The sequence below is a fragment of the Trichechus manatus genome, unplaced genomic scaffold (genome assembly GCF_000243295.1).
Source record: "Trichechus manatus latirostris isolate Lorelei unplaced genomic scaffold, TriManLat1.0 scaffold00087, whole genome shotgun sequence".
Taxonomy (NCBI): domain Eukaryota; kingdom Metazoa; phylum Chordata; class Mammalia; order Sirenia; family Trichechidae; genus Trichechus; species Trichechus manatus.
The window spans coordinates 6,780,179-6,785,119 of NW_004444023.1; positions in this window are offsets into that span (position 1 = coordinate 6,780,179).

Genomic DNA, 4,941 nt, shown 5'->3' on the forward strand with positions numbered 1-4,941 from the left:
TTTTTGATTCGTGCCAGTAATGCCAGGGTGAGAAGGTATCTCATTGTGGTTTTAATTTGCATTTCTCTAATGGCTAGTGATCGCGAGCATTTCCTCATGTCCATATAAATTTTAGAATCAGTTTTTCAATATCACAAAATGTCCTGTTGTGTGTGTGTTGTTGTTGTTTTTTAAATTGAATCTATAGATTAGTTTTGGGAGAATTATGCATTAACAATATTGAGTCTGTGCAGTTCTCTTCTCTCTGATACTCTGCCCTGCAAACTCCACCCACTTGGCCTCCCCAAACTCCCAATTCTATCTCCTCATTTCAAGCATGTGATCAGACTCCACCTGTGTTTAACATTTAAATCCGTGACCTCCCTGCACTGTGTCCTAGAAACTCTCCCAAGTCAGTAAGCAGGGCAATCATAAGGCTTACCTCATCGCTTCCTCTTTCTCAGGGATCCTTGTCCTGTACTATCTGTTGTCCAATATCTGAAAACCAAGCTTTATATTTTCCCCAGTCTTTAAGTTGTTTAAAGTGGGAAGGTATATCTAGTCCCTCTTATTCCATCTTTGTTGGAAGCAGAAGTCTTGTTGATTCACATTTTAAAAAGTCATTTTGGTTTCTGTCCATGGTGGGAAGGAAGGAATAGAAATGAGCTATTTGGCAAGCTAGTGCAGTCATCCAGGGAAGAGATTATGAGGGCCTGGACTAGGATGGCAGTACTGGAGATGATTCTTGTGGTGCATGCAGGATTTGTTTTACAGACAGAATCAGCAGGACTTGGATTGTGCATATGGGGTGAGAGAAAAACTAAAGATAAATTTTATATTGGAGCTTGAATAATTGAGAGGATGGTGGCTCTGACTCCTGAGAGGAGGGAACAAAAGAAAAATGAGATAATGTGAGGTTTAGGGGAATGAGAGAATCAGAGATTCTGTTTTCATATTGTTTGACATGCCTATTGCTCATGCCCATGGAAATGCCAAGAAGTTGATTGATTATATGAGGTTGGAGTTCTGGGAAGAGGTCAGGGCTTAGATTAAACAGGGGCACAGTATTTTAAATCATGGGGCAGGAAGTATCACCTATGGAGAGACTGCAGATAAAGGGAAAGGACTCAGGTAGAAATCCTAAGACATTCTGCATTTAGAATTCAAGCAGACAAGGAACAAGCATAGTGGACTCAAAAGGAGCAGGCAGTAAGCCAGAAAGACATCTAAGAGATTTGTCCACAAAGTTTAAAAAAAAAGTGTCTGCAGAAGAAGTGGTCTATTGGGTCATAAGTAACTGCCTCTTATCAGGATACGAACTGAGAATTGACTACTGTATTTATTAACATGTTGTCGTTGCGTGCCATCGAGTTGATTCTGACTCATAGGGATCTTATACGATGGAGTAGAATTGCCCCATAGCTGTAATCTTTACGGAAGCAAACTGCTACATCTTTCTCCCTTGGAGCCTCTGGTGGGTTCAGATCACCACCCTTTTGGTTAGCAGCTGAGCATTTAACCACTGAGTCACCAGGGCTCCTTATTTGTCAAAATAGGGGTCATTAACATTCTGGAAACCATGTGCAGGGAAATGGTAAGGACAGAAGTTAATTTGGACAGAATTTGAGAAAACATGAGGTGCAGAAGAGAGGGAGAAATTACAGACACCTCATTCAAGATCACTGACTATGAAGTGAAGCAAAGAAATAGGGTTAAAGATGGAAAAGGAATATAGGTTGACAGTTTCTAAAGACAAAACATAAGGTCATGCGTGAACGAAATGAGAATGATTAACAAAAGAAGAAAGTGTTGATGCAAAAGACAGAAGAGACAACTCAGGAGGCAAGTTTCTGAGGTGAGAGAGTTGGTCAGAGCAAAAGCAGATCAGGTAGCCTTTGGCAGGTACAATAACATTTTATTCACAGTGGGGGAACCATAGAATAATGGCAGGTAGATTGATGCATTTGGTGGAAAGAAGTCTAAGGAGTTGATATCTGTTTTCATTTTATTCAACAAGAGGCAAGGGTATCAGCTGACAGTGGGGATGGAGGAGTTAAGAAGGCTTGAGAAATAAGCAGAAAGGGTGCAATAATTATTTTGGAGCATAAGAAAGAGATTATACAGGAAGAGTGTTAAGTTACCATTCCAACCTTCTGGTCATGACTTTAATATGAAACCAGTTAGCAAAATGCAGCTCTCTCTTAATAAATGAGATCTTGGGCAAGTCACATCCTCTCTCAGTATCCCAACTTCCTCTTCTGTACATGCTGATAATACCCATTAGTATTAGAATAAATTTAATGCTTATCTCAGTGACTGATACATGTAAGTAATAACTCAAAAAATGGCATCCATAGTGCTCAGTATTGACACCATCTGCTGGACAATGGTTTCATCTCCCACCCTCCAGCTGGAGTGGGCTGTAATTTCACAACTGTTCCTCTCTAGCCTGTCCGGTCAATAAAGGATCTAGTAGAAAATGTGGGCAACGTGTGTGAAGAGCTGGTAAATTTCAGCAGAGATGTGGAAATTGTACAAAATAATCAAATGGGAATGGTAGAAATAAAAATACTATATCAGATGTACTTAACAGCAGATTGAAACTCAACACTAAGAATTAGTGATCTGATCTATAAAAAGAATCCAAACTGATACAAAAAAGGGAAAAAAACAGAATAGGTTCTCCAGATATGTGAGACATCAAATAGTCTAACAAAAAATCAGTAAAAATATAGGATGATTTAAACAACACAATCAATCAACCTTCCAACGACTATGCCACCGGTATTTCAAATACCAGAAGAGTCGCCCATGGTGGACAGGTTTCAGCAGAGCTTCCAGACTAAGACAGACTAGGAAGAAGGACCTGGTGCTCTACTTCCAAAAAAAATGGCCAGTGAAAACCTTATGAATAGCAGCAGAACTTTATCTGATATAGTGCTGGAAGATGAGCCGCTCAGGTTGGAAGGCACTCAAAATACGACTGGGGAAGAGCTTCCTCCTCAAAATAGAGTTGACCTTAATGATGTGGAGGGTGTAAAGTTTTGGGGACCTTCATTTGCTTATGTGGCTTGACTCAAAATAAGAAGAAGTAGAACATAGAGTAGAATAAAGAATACTGAATATACGATGGACTTCCAGAAGAATGAACAAATCTGTCTTGGAAGAAGTACAGCCATAATACTCTGTAGGAGTGAGGACGGTGAGACTTCGTCTCATTATTTTGTACATTGTATCAGGAGGGACCAGTCCCTGGAGGACATGATGATCATGAAGATCAGCAAAAGAGAGGAAGACCCTTAATATGGCTTAACACAGTGGCTGCAAAAATGAGCTTAAGCATAGCAATGATTGTGAGGATGGTGCAGGACTGGGCAACACTTTGTTCTGTTGTACATAGGGTCGCTGAGTTAGAACCAACTCAATGGCACCAAATAACAACACACTGCTTCATCTGTGAATTCTATCAAACCTTTAAGGAAGAAATAACACCAGTATTAGACAAATTCTTCCAGAAGACAGAAGAGAACACTTCCCAGCTCGTTTTTAAATACACCAATTCAATATAAAAAAGTGTGCTTGGAGAGTAATGTAATTTTTATTAACTCATATCGAGATTAATATTTATCTCTCAGTGTACTCAAAATTCAAGAAAAGGTTTTTTTTTGCAATTGTAGTAAATATACATGTAACAAATCGTTTGCCATTTCAACATTCTTAACGTGTACAATTCAGTCACGTTAGTTATGTTTATCTTGTTGTTTAACCCTTACCACTTTCCCATTTTCCCATTACCTTTAACAGAAGCTCAGTATCCCCCAAGCACCGAGTTTCCCTTTCCCCCTCCCTACTACCTCTGGTAATCACTAATAAATTTTGGTCTCTATACATTTGCCAACCATAAATATTTCATATAAGTGGATGTAACAATAGTGTGCAGGTGGTGTCTGACCTCCTCTAACATTTGCAGTGAAGGAAAAATTAAGTGAAGTAATTTAACTTCTACTGTTCCAGAATATCAGCATGCAGTATTTCTATAGTATTTAACTATTATAATAAGGTCGTTCTGACTTTATTTTCAGATACTTCATTAAATCCTAACATGACAAAAACAAACGTAAAGACACCATGAAATCTTACCGTTCAAATCCAACTGGTTCCTTGATTGCAAGTACTTGAGTTATATAGACTTTTCCTCAAACAGGTATCCCAGTGAAAACAAAAGAAAGTGATGTGTTGATATTTTATTTACACAGTAGTACTGAATGAATAATTTATTTTATAAGGATCAACACAAAGCTGGTTCCTATGAGGTGGAGGTTAAAGATGTCCCAAATGTCCAACTTTTCCAAGCTGCTGTACTACTCCATCATCTCTCACATCAACTTCTCCCTCTCCCCTCTGTACTCTCCCTCCCGTCTTTGGGTTCCATAATTCAGTCTTACAGAAATCACGAACCATATAAAGGAAATGGCTCATGCAGTTGTGGAGGCTGGAAAGTCCCAAATTTGTGGGTCAGGCATAGGCTTCTCCCTGACCCTCAGTCTCTGTCCAAAGGCACTCAGCTTTCTTGTTCTGTGGGCCAGGAGGCCCACTGCGCCATCTCCTGTGGGTTTCTCCTTTCTTGGTGGTGGTGGGCTCATCTCTTTCCTGCTTCTTGGGTGGCTAATTTCAAGCCCAGTGGGATGGCAAAACTGACCAATCCCCTTGGTGGACCACAATTACCCTATCAGACAGTCCCACCCCAAATAACTGAGAGGGAGTTACAAGACCATGGATAGAAAAGGCACACAAAAAGCAATCCATTATATCACAAGTACTTTCTGAAATTATAAAATATTTCACATAAAGGAATATATATGACATGTATGTGGGATATAAAGAGTAATACAGTGAAGACTCATATCCACCTCCAGGTTTAAGAGAGAGAACATTACCAACACTGCTGAAAGCCTCTTCTTT